General features: G+C 43.2%; 1 protein-coding gene across 1 annotated transcript in view; it reads left to right on the forward strand.

The window, feature by feature from the left end:
• Positions 1 to 7,005: 7,005 nt before the first annotated feature.
• Positions 7,006 to 13,780, forward strand: part of LOC129210175 (guanylate cyclase soluble subunit beta-2-like) — a 32,508-nt gene continuing 25,733 nt past the window's right edge. The window contains exons 1-4 of the mRNA XM_054835831.1: positions 7,006 to 7,570; positions 8,735 to 8,848; positions 9,895 to 10,984; positions 11,437 to 11,516. The gene's annotated coding sequence lies outside the window, so the exon portion shown is untranslated. The remainder of the gene's footprint in view (positions 7,571 to 8,734; positions 8,849 to 9,894; positions 10,985 to 11,436; positions 11,517 to 13,780) is intronic.

The following is a 13,780-nucleotide window of genomic DNA, read 5'->3' on the forward strand; positions in this document are numbered from 1 at the left end:
TGCAAATTTTCTGTTTCCATGAATAATGTACAAAATGAAGTTTTGCTGAAGATTAGCCTTTGAGCTTACACAAAGAACTAATTTAGAAGTTCATTAAGTGCTTATAATGTTAATTTGAGGTGGGTCAAAGCCAGAAGGAAGACAGGCGGGTGGAGAAGGACAGATTAGCGTAGGAAGAGTTAGCCACCCTGTTGCTTAACTGGGTCATCTCAGCTATCTCATATACAGATCTTACGTATCTTCTGTTAGTCCAGCAGTGAAGTAACGGTTCTTGTGCAGAAGAATGGTTGCCCTTGTTGGAAAGGTCACATCTGTGCGTTGTAGCAGCCTTAAATGCATGTTATACCAACCACGACAACATGCAGAGGTATGAAGGCCCCCAAAATAACTTACGCTGTGCAGAGAAGAGCTCAGCATTATCTGAAGCAGTCATTTACTGATGCTTTTCTGAGGTCCTTTCAGTCCTCTGATTTTAGATATTAATGATATCACTAAATAGTAGAGGAAATTGCTCAGGTGCCTGCTAATCCATACAGAATATTTCCACCTGAATGACATGTTGCTGCCTTTCTGTCAGCACAAGAAGGATGATCCTTTTCATTGACATGTGTATCTTGACGGTCGCAACAAATCTTTAAGTGTTTAAACACTACTTTTATAATCTGATTTAGCACTTACCTTAATCATGTGAAGGGTGACAGAAATTTTAGAAGAATGTGAAAAGTACATTACATTAGAATGAATCTAAATTTACATTTTTATAATCAGGCCTTTGAAAGCAGAACATGGCTCTTGTTTAACTTAGAGAAAAATATTCTCTATATACCTATGAGCATATGATTTCTTTATTTCAAGTGCTGATTTTTTCCTTAGTAAGGCTTGATTGTGCTACACCAAAGCCAGAAACCAAGATTTTTTTCTGAAAGTAAACATCACTTCGAAGGAATCATACATACATACATATTTTCAGGTCTTCTTTACATATTCCCTCACCCCCGCAACCATCAGTGGTATTTGACCGTTGAAATACACAAGCATAAAGAAAAGAAAAGTATTTCTGTCGCCATAGGAAGCAGAATGACCGCATCCTGTTCTGCAGAGCACCTAAATGCCTGACTGCAGACACAGGGGTAAGCATTTCGGGGCTTGACCTCACTGGAAGGTCCTACTGCAGAAAAAAACCCAAACAAAATAGCATTTGCATATTGTCGTGGGAAAACCAGTGAGTTCTCTCCCTTTAAAGCCCAGAATCAAGGGGAGGGCTCTATTTTTCCCTTTTTTTTTTTTTTTTCCCCCCAGTAAGTGCCTGCATCACTTTGCATGTGATGGTTGCTTTCAGATTTGCATGAATGATGTGTGACACAGTAACCATGTGTATAAGACAGTTCCCTCACTTTCTCATGTTACTGTTTTGGGAGATACAGTAAACAAATAATTCTTTTCATCACAATTTCTACAACCTGAGGAAAAAAAATTATATTTTATATAACAACACAGCGATATGCACCAGCAAAACAAGCATCCAGCGAATGAACCACAGGGTGGTTTTGAATAGATCGTATTGAGGATTCTGCCAAAAGCAGAATCTTACTCCAAGTCACTGAAAGAAACCAAAGCTCAGGACAACCAGATAAATGTATACTTTTACTGCCTTAATCCCTCCCCTGCAAGTCAGAACAATCACTGACCGCTTTGTGTACAAGGTTCATAGATTACAAGAGGTACAGGCACAATGGGGTCCTGTAAAAACATGATAAATATTCAGAAACATTATTTACCAGGGCACTATTACATTTCTCTTCAAAGAAACAGAACGATTTCAAGGCATACCGTATCACATCGTTTCTATCCACGTTGAGACTTTTTCTTTTCTTTCCTGCATGTCCTGGATGAAGAAAAAGCTTGGTTTTTATCTTCTTCCATCACTGCTTCGGAGGACTTGAGGGAGAGGTATAATTCAACACAATAAAGCTACCAGCATATCACATAGATCTGTAATTTTGGAGGGTTTTTTCCTTCTCCTTTTTTCCTTCTACAGAAATAATGTAAAAACTATTTTTTTATTATTATTTAAAAAGGAGCACAGTTGGGTTTTATTGTTTGTTTGGCTTGGGAGTTTTTTTGACATGGTGGAGGCAGTGGGGGTGGCTGAGAGGCCTGGGGGTGCAGTGAAAGGCTGTGGAGTTGCAAGACAAGAAGGAAAACAGGCAGCATGAAGTTATTTGCTTGTTCCCTCATGGAAACTCGTTGCTTAGAACATTTGGATGGGCTGTGTTTAAATTTAATTTCTGTTGCATTTAAATGCCACCGCAAATAGAGTAAATGCTAAAATATGACAGTCTAAACAGCTCAACAGTTTCAAAATTAAAACAGACTAAAGTACTTTCAGATACTCTTGCAAGCAGGAAGAAAAAGCGATGTTGAGGTACTATCTCAACTCTATTTTCTCTATTACTGACCTGACTGAACAGACAAACCCCTTGCTGATGGGCACAGCTTAACCCATGCTCTCCCTTAGAGCTCCGCGTATCGCTTTCGGTCCCATCAGGCAACCCAAGAGCAGACTCCACCACCAGCTTGTTGCACAAGATGTGCCCCTAGCACCGGCGGACTCGGAGTGGACTCTTTACAGGCAGTGTGCTGAGGACTGGCAGGAGAGATGATGAGGTTGCCGTAATGAGTGCATCATGTAGTGGCACATTTTAAAAACAGGTCTAACCAGACAATGCACATAATAACCAAAATTAATGCTGTCCAACCAGCACTGGCTTCCCTTTCAGTACCTGACCCACTTCAAGATTGGTGGAATAATACCTGGAATAATAATGAAGTCCATAAGAGACTAAGTCAAGTCTCAATTCAAGTTCAAACTCACATCTCTAACGCATGCCTTTGACAGTCATCTTGCACAATATGACTGCAAAATACACCAGGCAGCTGATGGGCTGTAATTCACCAGCACTGCAGCTTCTCTTAGGGCAGCAATTGCTGTAACTACTGTACCCTCGGCTTCTTTCACAGCCTGCCTTGGTCTCTGTCAAACAAGGACTACAGCAGTACTTGGTAGCTGTGTAAATGCCTGTGTCCTCACTACGCTGCTACTGCTAGAACAGAGGATGCTACTGTATTGAGAAAAGGCGGACTCTTATGTTACAGCCCCATTTTCTAGCTGTGAGACCACTGCCTTGCTGTCAGGTGGAGAGTTCTTACAGCTTTCAGCAGCGTGACAGGAGATTTGGCCAGAGCAAATTACGAAAAAGAAATTCATGCTACAGCAGTTGCAACCAACAGTGAAAGCTGCAATGGTGCGGTTAGACAAATGGTTCGGGTTCAGAAGTTTTCCCCACCACATCACAACAATCAGCTCTTAGAGGGGAACAAGTGTGTACGTTGTGTGTCAGAAGATGGCCCGAAAGAGCCAGATGCTTCAAAACACTCATGGCAAATTTTCAGAAAAAAAAAAAAAAAGAAAAAAGAAGTTTCTGTTACAAACCACGGAAGAAAATATTGTGCAGAAACCCAAGTGAAAGTTAAAAGGTTGTGCCAGTACCATTATACTACACAGACACATACCAAAAGGTTAGGGGTGGCCTGATCTTGGTGTATAAAGCACCCACATGGGAAAGTGGTTTCTGAGAGTACTGCCATTTAAATCAAGCAGGACGAGACAGCTCGACAAAATGGCTGTAAAGTGAAACAAGATCAAAAACAATGCAACACCAAAGGTAATTATTCCTTAAAACTATTTACCTACCGATGCAACAGATCCTTCATTATTCAGCCTGTCGAACGAAGCTCAGTAACTTGCTAAATACCAAGTCAGCGTCCAAATGGGGTGAGTTTTGTCAGAACTAGCTAACGCCATTTTCTTCCAAAAGAGAAGCTCCAGATTTACTGAGGCACTCACTTCAGTAGTAATACCATCAGCAGCTCTCGGCGCCGCATGCAGATGGGGTGGGTAATACAGCTACTTGGTAGCATTCACCCGCTGCTTTGCTGTGGCACGCACGATGCTGGTGGAGAATGAGTGCTCTGAGATGGCTGACAAATTTTTGTTCTTATGAGATCTAGTTTCTTAGTACCAATTCAGTTTCTTTGGGACTGGAGGAAGTTGCTTTGAAAGTTAAGGGAGAAACACGGTTCAAAGTTTTCACAGTTACACTCACCAGAGATGACTTTATTTGTGGTTGTTACTGACTTTCATGCCCCAGCTATTTTGACGTTTCCTGTTAGCTAAGTGACACAGAATTGGTCGCCTTGCATACTTAAACTGCCTGTACATTTGTGGCCTTTACACATGGAGGTAAAAACTAGGTTTCCCAGGTGGGATTTTCCTCCTCCTAAAATATATGCATCTTTAAAAAAGTTACTTCTGCACAGAAGAAATCTCTAGCCAGCTGTAGTTTGCATACTTTCCAGGTCCTTTACATTGCCATAGAAAGCCCTGGGCAGCAAAGTGACTAATCTTCAGTCTCAGGTCAGGTATTTACTGGAGAAGCAGCTGTGCCAGTTTAAGATGTGACTGACATCCAGATGTTTGCCATCACTCTGCAGCAGCTGTACAGTCAGCCCTATTGCATAGTGGAGAAGACTGTATAAAAAACAAAAATCAGTGTTTAAATTCCAGTGGAAAGTCAGGTGGGTCACATCACTCCTACCAGCACTTACTGACTGGCTGCCTTTGCACTGAAACCCATGCGGAGTGCCCAGATGATTTATTCTGACATCTGAGCTGTACCAGGAAGAGGGTAATTTCCAGTTTGCGAGTGGGAATGGACGTCTTCAAGTGCCACAAAGCCATTTCTACAATGACCGTGTGACTGTAGCCTCAGAAAACAGTCATTACTTTTAGAGGTTGCCAGTAAACATCCTCTTCCAGTCCTTGCTCTGCAGACCAAAGATGCCAGACATCTGGAATGGGCATTCCCAGAAATCAGGGGTCTTCCCATAGCTCCATAAATTGGAATTGTGCTGCTGTTGTGCTAATCTGCCCGAGCCAAAGCCTGCTGATTAGTGCAAGCCTGCCTTTGTCAGCTGTTTGCACGAACCCAGCAGAACGTGCCTGAAGCAGAGCAGGGTGCGTTTATTCCCCTGACCACACCGTTTGGCAGAATTGTGCCGGTGGTAACTCCTGGCTCTGGTGAAAATGCAAACTGGAGGTAGAGGGAGCAAGGCTTTCAGCGATCAAAGGTGTTTGTGAAGTGGTAATGGCACAGGACCACCAAGTATTTGAGCACGTTGCATAGTACGGCTGTCCATCTCTTTAGTTCTGTGTAAAAAATGTGAAACATCCATGAGAAACACAACTGTCCTTCACCCGTTGAACAGCTCTCTACTCACAAGGTTGAGTTCAATGCAAAAAGTGATCTTTTAACAGATTTTATACCATGACAATAAATTCAGACAAGATGCCTCTTTAAACCGTCACAGTATTGCTCCTATCTTTACTACGCTGTTATCTAAGGGCCAACAAACAAGACTCGTATCTGGCACCAGACAAGCACAAAAAAAATAGACAGTGTCCTACAAAAAAGCTCACAAATGATGCAGATTCAGCAGATGATGGGAAGGTGTGGTGGGAAGGAAGGGGTGTTTTCAGGAATGGGATTATGGTTCTTGGACTTTCAGTCTGAAGAAGGCCTAAAGAAAATGAGAAAAAAACCCCACATACTAGATATCTTGAACCTGCGGTGAACATGCATGAGATCACTTATATACATATATGTCTCTCATGCAGAGAGTCCAGTGGGCTTGGTAAATCAGGCCCACGTGTGTTGAGCCTGGTGTTTTGAACAGTCATGACATGGATGCTAGGAAAGGATAAGCTTTTGATGCTAATGAGTTATTTGTTTAACTTCAGGAAATACCTAAGCAAATAATGTCCGGGTGAGAAGGCATGGTATATTAATACTTTATAGCACAGACCCACTCCCATGAAATGGCTACGGTTTCTCAAGACATTAAAAGACAAAGTGCAGAAAAAACCAAGACCATAATGGATGAAGAGCTACATGCACTAGAATAAAAATCTATATGCAAGACCATTTTTCCCAGGATGGATGTACTGGATGTACAGCAAAATCTTCCTAATATAAATGCAGCGTATATTAACAAAAGTACATTGTTACTGATGTACTTTACACAAGCCTAAGGTGCTGATTAAAGAAAAAAAAAGATATTTGAACAAACAGTAACAGCTTTTCCAGGTGGTACTCAGGTTGGCAATGCATTTCTTAGTGTTTCTTTCTGACCCAAATTCTTTCTAGGGATTGAAATCAGTTGTGGCCAGATCTCAAGGCATATTTGGCTCCAGCTACCTGTCTAGGGGATGTTTTATTCATGTCATTACTAAAATCACAGCTTCGATTTAAAATGCTGTTAGAGAGTCTGCAGATTCTGCCCACATAGCATAAGGCAAGCAATAGTCCTCAAATGGGCTATGTTGCACCTAGCACTCTTGAAAATCATTTTTTATTCCACATACCCATGATATTCCTTAATTTGAGCAAACAGCAAGTTTGATACCACTGTAAAGAAAATCAGAATCTGTACAACACTTCTGTTTCAGTAGAGAGAGAGAATACTAGCAGTAAATTTAAGACAGGCATTAAGAATTATTTCTGGAATATAATTTTCTTCTCCTCAGTTCAACAGGATCCTGACAGGTCTAGCTGGGAACAGAGGAATAATTAAAAAAAAAAATCCTGAAAATTGTTTAACTATAATCTCCCTTTCGTACTTTCCTGTTTCTTCTAACTGAGGAGTTGTAACAACTAGGGAGAGGCACGTGCTATCATCGGAAACCTTTTCCGACCGATAATACGGGTTCAGTTATATGCTTCGTTACTTTCGATTGGTTTCAGGACTGTGGCACAAAAAACAAAAAGGAGGTGAAAGTACAAAACAATCACAACATTCCAGCATTTTCAAAATGATACAATTTCATTTTTTGATCAATATGACTTAACATTTCCTTAAATTTTACTTCAAAGGCCGCTGTAAGGGACGTTTCTGATGTCTCCAGCGTGCAGGACAAGTGTAGGCGTACACACCCGTTAGACACGCTGCCGTTGGTTTGCCTGTGAAAAACAGTGTTTACCACGAAGGCTGCAGCCCCTGTTCCCTGAGTCACTGAGCAAACACTTCCTCCGCGTTGCAGAGGTGCAGCAGCGGGGCCAGTGCCCTCCCGGGCCGGCGGCGGGAGCAGCACCGGGCCTGCAGCACGCCTGGCCGCTGACTGCGCGGGGGGCAGCGGGGCGTCCTCTCCTCACACCCCCGGAGCCGCAGTGCCCCCGCCGGGGTGCAGGGGGGGGCCGCACGCCCTGGGCGGAGGGCTCCGGCTGCGCTCTCAGGAGCAGCTCAGCAGAGGAAGGGCCTCCTCCTCCTCCTCCTCCTCCTCCTCCTCCTCGTCCCCCCCCGGCCCGTGCCAGCGCAGCCACCTGCGTGCCGCCCCCCGGCTCTAGAGCGTCCCACCGCGGCCGGGCTGACCTGCGAGCCTGGCAGCCAGGTCTCAGCCCGCAGCGCTTCGGAGCACGGCCGGTGCCAGATCCAGGCACCGAGCGCTTTCCAGGTACGCACAGGTACTGAGCAGGGTTTCCTCTTTTTTCCTTTCATTTTCTAGACCATAATCTTTGAACTAGGCACCCGGCGTTCCTCCAAAAAAGGCGGTGTCCTTTTGTGACCTTGCCATCGAGCCGCCTGCCTTTAAGAAGGCTCCTAATTAACTTCCAATGGGTTGGGTGCACCTTAGCTAAAGACCTTCACGAATTCTCCTCCTCAAAGATTTCCAATTTTGTTTTATTTTTAAAATAGGCATTTTTATTTTTATTTTTTAAGTAGGCATCTTAGCAGAACAAAAATTTAACAAATCTGTGCATTAATGAAATACTTGTGGGATGAATGTTAACTGCAAACCTTGTCTCCTGTACCGGACTGTTCAGGAGAATAAAAGCAAGTAAATTCTAAGATAGTCCCGAGGTGTTTTAGAAATAACAGGAGCATCGCTTGTGCTATTCTAGCCATTTCATTGTCGAAATGCTATCACAGTTTAGCAACTCCTAGACATCAGGCAACAGTTCAGCAAACCTCGCTTAGTTTGCAGATTTCTTAAAAACAGGAATGCCAAAGATTTTTTCTCCTGCCAAATTAGGCGAAGTCAGCCAAATGGAAAGGTGTAAATCCTGTCTTCTTGTGTACTCAGTGCCTCTAGCTGTCCTCGGGACCTGGCGGAGATTGAAGTTCCCTGCTGTTAGCAACTAGAAAAAGGACGAGGCAGAATGCCAGCTTCTAAATTAAACAAACAAAAATCCTTTTCTGGTTAACTTTTAAAGACACGTATATTTCTTTCACACCTAGCGCTCAATACACGGTCAAGTTTAAGTGAGTGGCTGGAAAAGTCCCAAAGACATACATACTTACATTGCTAAAAGAAAGACTGCATTTCTGAACGCATCCCAAGGATCTATGAAGACATCTCTCGCTCCATCTCTGGGCCAGCTGGACTATTAGGAATTGGGAAGATTTTTTGATCAGAGCGGAAAGTCCTACAGATCATTTCACAAGCCCCATCAATCAGCCTAATGCTGGCCCAGTCGCTGTAGCAGAAACATGTCTAAAGAATTTTTCAATTAGTTAAAAGGGTGATTCATGTCACTGTAGATTTTCACTCAGGGAGAGTGGCATGGGTTTGGTTTTTTTAAAATATTGTTTATTTATTGCTGCTTTCACATTTCAGAACCGCCCTGACTTCAAGGACTTACCCCAATGAAGAGTCAGACATCCAAAAAAGCCCTTATACAAATACATCTGTTACCCTTAATAACATATTCCAAACACTTCTTCACCACGGGTAAGAGAACACATATATAAATACATTTCTGAAAGGGGGAGAAATGACTACAAGTGATTTCTTTATTGAAGTTTTGTGTAATGTATAGCTGGTACACCATATACAGGAGTTGTGGTGTTACTTGCCACATACAGTCAGGTCCCAGTAAATACGGTACTGGGCTGTTTAAAGAGTGACATATGCTGCTTACTAACAAGAAACCATTTATAGATGACTATGAGAAGAAATGCTATGACATTCCAGAGTTGCTTTTTAGTATTTGTAGGAAAGCATGCAGAAAGAAAAGAGGAGCAACAAAGTCTGGCTCCGCATACCTTCTGCCAAGCTCCTAAAAAAACCTCACTGGTAAGCCAGTATGGTCTGAACAGGGGCTAAATGGCTGAAAAAACCATGTGGTGAAATAGATGCAACTCTTTCCATAGGGGAAATTAATTTTCTAGTCATATCTCTCCAGAACGCAAACCAATAACGTTGTCTCTCTTCATGTCCTCTTCCACTTCTCCTCTTTCCTAGATATTTGCCACCAAAAAAAAAAAAAAAAAAAATCCAAGCCAGCCTTCTCTGCATAGAAATCTACACCATACCACCCAATCCTTCACGTGACTCTGCCAAGCTCTTTCCATGCGTGTCAGCATTAGCTTATGACATTATTTTTAGGATTTGCCCTTCTGATCGAAACTCTTTGCACCAACCTCTGTGACTTCCTCCTCCTGCGTGCAGCTGCACCGGCCATCAAGGTCTTTGAAACTGCCGCAGCGCCGAAAGCAAACCGGAGCAAGGCAGGAGGCTCTCATTGCTGCAAAGTCGTTACTTGTGCCAGATGTCTTTCTTTAAAAATACACTTACATATATAGACACACACATACATACACACGTATATATATATTTTTATTCTCAGTAGAGAGTTTTAGCTTGCTTACCAACAATACACAGCTTAAGACCTACCTCCTCATTCATAGTAGCGTATATATTACTGACACGTATCTTAAGGAGGACTTCTAAACTTGAAACTTAAACATTTAATTAAAACTTAATATGCCTTTCAGGCCTACTTGCACATGAAATCCATCGGAGCCCAGCTGCTGCGTGTGGCGAGGCGGTGCCAGGCTGGCTGTCAGATGCACACAGCGCTTGATCAGAGTCATTGCTGACAGGAGCTTCATCCAAGGTCTCATTTCTGCAGCCATAAGGAAAAAAAGACATCTACTTTAGGTTGGCAGGAATTTAACCATTAGAGCAGGATTTTTTACTCACAGTGTTCTTTCCTTGGTATTACACAATGGGTGGAATGCAGAGGATTTTGCTCTTTGTTTTAATGAAGACCTGTGGCAATGGCAGAAATTGTCATTCAAGGATTTCCCAGGCCTAAGAGAATGACTTGGCTTGAAGGATTGTGCGTCCAAACACACAGATTACCCAATAAAATCTGTTACTTTCCTGGTCCTCATCAGTCCTAGTCCTATGAATCAAGAGCTCTGTTGGGTAATCCCGTGTCTTAATTATGTTTTGGTGACACGCATGGATTTGAAAGATTCTTCAGGATTACTTTGACCACAAAGTACTCTGGTGCTGGATGGCTGTTCAAACAGCTCTGCCTCGTTTTCCCTTTGTTTAAGCATTGTGCAAGGAAATACTTGCAATGCACAGGAAGATGCAGGGGTCATAGGAACAATCCTGAACGTGGGACAGATTTTCGGACAGTTATGCCATAAGCAGTACTTGTCGGAGGAGCCCAAAGCCCGGGCAGCCTGCGTGACAGCAGCGACCTTGCTGCTCAGGGCCAGGTGCTGTTTTGGCATCAGACTATTCCATTGCTATTCCCATCTCTTGTCGCCAACGCATGGGAACCAAGGCATACAGCTGAGGATGTTAGCCTATATTAGAAAAACAGCCTCAGAAGGTAGTCTAATATTTTTTTCTCAATTAACAATTCTCTCACTTTAGGTGTGGAAACAGGCAATGATGCCTTCTCTTTAACGCCCATACTTACAGGTGAGGCGAGAGAAGACGTGTTGCCCTAGAAGCCACAACAAGTTCCAGACATAAAATTGCGTTACAGTTTTTGGTAGCTGGATGTTGCCATGGGGCAAAATGAGGAATGAAGCTGCTGGCTTAGGGGCTGCAAACGGGACTCTGGTAAGCAGTGGAAGCCAATGTCACTTAGAGTCTGTCATCTCAATGGCCAATCCTTCGAAAGACTTGCTGCTGTAGATTTGGGTTGGCTTTACCTGTGATATTCCTTCCTGCACCTCCGCTTTCAGCTGTAGTTAAGATTACGATAACTAGCCTATACATGTTACTGGACAGCAGGATTACTGTTGTTTTTAATGTATTACACCATCAGGCAAGCTGTTGGGACAGAACAGCTGGACAAGTTGGAGCTAGCCTCCTCCCAATTAGCTGCTCCGTGGTTCTGCTTCTCAGTTAGAAGCTCACATCTCTCCAGTTTTACATTTGTACTTGCTTATTTCAGCTATCAAAAGAAGGTGGAGAGTACAGATCTGATGGCCAGCATCTCTGGAGTTATATGTTGGATCATCTCCACAATACCCCATTGCACGTTGCACCGCTTTCCTGTTTTCCCTTAGGAAAATGTGGACACCGCCATTTACCTGCATTACAAGTATCACTTGTCCAAGGCTTTGAAGAGGTGGGACGGCATACTCTGGTAACTGATGTTTACTTTATACAGTGTACAGGCCCAGTGTACAAGCAAAAATAAGTTAACATTTTAAGACTAATTCACAAATTAGTTTTAATCTATTTGTCACAAACGCTGCTACTGGCAAAGGAGCGTGAGGACGCCTGGTCCTTCGGGCTCCTCACCAGCACAGCAGTCTTTTCTAGGAGCTAGCACATACTGCACGCTATGATGGCTATGCTGCGTGGCACAGATTTTCCCAGTCAAGGTTCATTTGGAGCTGGTTTGTCTGCATTGCAGTGCTTCAGAAATACTCAGCTTTCCCTTTCCCAGAAGGCTATTCTGTCCGAGTAGGAAAAAGAAGGGAAAAAAAGAAAGGGGGAAACTAGCCAAGCAGCAACAAAGGAGGCGAGCAAAGCCACAGCATGCTCCTTGAGGGGCTGCAGGCACTGCTGTGCATGCGGCAGAGAGGACAAATTACTCCAAAAGCAGTGTGATCCCACACACTCAAACAGTTACGTGCATACAAACAAATTACAGCATGCTTGCTGGCCACACAAGCAAAATACAGTGCGTTTGCTGTCTCCATATTATTCCATGAAGCCAAAGTTAGCCCTGCACCTCTGAGCCGTAATTCGTATAACAGTACAGCTCCCGTTTTACACATGCGTAGACACGTCATCCCACTTCACTAATTCCACAGCCACCCGAGCTCTTGTCCCCCCACTCCGCAAAAGACCAAGACTTGGATTTCCCTTGCTTTCAGCAGTGAATGCAGCAGTCCTGGTCAGGAAAAAAAGGAGTGAAGCTGGCACACGCACAGCAGGAAGGGGTTAGCTGCAGTTGCAAGCAATTTTTTAAAAGGCCGATGACATGTCCAGATTTGGGCAGCTTTCTGCTATGTCCATCGTGAGGACAATGCCAGTTTCCAAGCGTACGACCAATCTACACTGAGACACATGCACACTAACTGGCCAGTTCTGATCCTAGTAGCAGCCCGGAGCTGAGCTCAAGCTATTTATCTTGCTTCCTGGACAGCTTTTACAGACTTTGTCAAGTTCTTTGTACCTGCTTCTAAACTGCTTCAGCCAGCCAGGGCAGAACAAGTTCAAGCGAACTAGAGAGGAGTACAGATACATGTTCTTATTCTAAACAAAATAGCCTTTGATCAAAATAATTCATCTTAACATAAGGGGGACACATTTATTCCCTAGCCTTGCTCAAAGACACACTATATAAAACCATTTTTGATGAAACCAAGATAGTCCAAGTCAAGAATGGAAAACACTGGGTTTGGCAAAACAAATTAGCAGAGGAAAAATCAATCTCAAAGGGGAATTGCGGGAGATCTCAAATATGTGTAGCTCCATATTTAATATTAAAACCTTCCAAATCTCAGTTGTATTATATCTAGTATTCATATCAGTGCAAAATCAAGCACAAATCCAAAACCAGATCAAAGACTGCTATTGTCCCTGAATTAACCCGTAAGAGGTATTGGATAGTCACAGTACATCATAAACAGACCAAAAAGGTGCAGTGCATTTTCAGTAGCAAGCCTGGGCTAGTAAGACTTCTTCTTTTTTTTTTTTTTTTTTAAAAAAAAAAACCCTATTGCTAGTTTACAGAAAGGTACTTTCTGTTCCTGAGGATTAGTGTAATCAGCCACAGCAGAAGTCAGACCAACAATTTAAACTTTGGGGTGAATATTTTTAAACATCTAATGCTAGCTGGTTTGGCTATATTGTTCTGATTTGTGGGGGAAGGACCTTCCTGCATTACAATATAAATTCAATGTATAGAGACACATAGGGAAGACAGAATACACAATAAACATCAGAAAGTGCATCAGAGGAATCCTTGGGTTTTCTTGGTAATGTAGAGCTTAGCTCTTCTCCGCTCTGCACATCATCTCAACAGACTGTGCCTTTCAAGTTTGTTCATCGTTGTTTGGATGGAGGGGGTGGTTTAAGGCCGAAAGGGAAATTATGGAGATTTTGGGATAATCCTCCAAAGGGATTCGCCAGGGTGACAGCCACTCCCCCATCACACGATGCGGCTGCCCTCATCCCTACCCAGCCCTCCAAGGACAAATGGCTGGCGCGTCAGGTGCTGGTTAGATCATCACCAACACCTACAGTTTCGAAAGGAGAGATCAAAAAGGAGATTACAGTTGTAGGTGGAGACGCGGAAAACACAAGGCTACCTTCAACTACCTCTTACTACTTGCTATCAGCTAGTCTGTGTCTGAGTTTCTCATCCCACCAACTCACCCTGCCGCAGACAGGCGG

Source organism: Grus americana, chromosome 9, assembly GCF_028858705.1.
Source record: "Grus americana isolate bGruAme1 chromosome 9, bGruAme1.mat, whole genome shotgun sequence".
NCBI lineage: Eukaryota > Metazoa > Chordata > Aves > Gruiformes > Gruidae > Grus > Grus americana.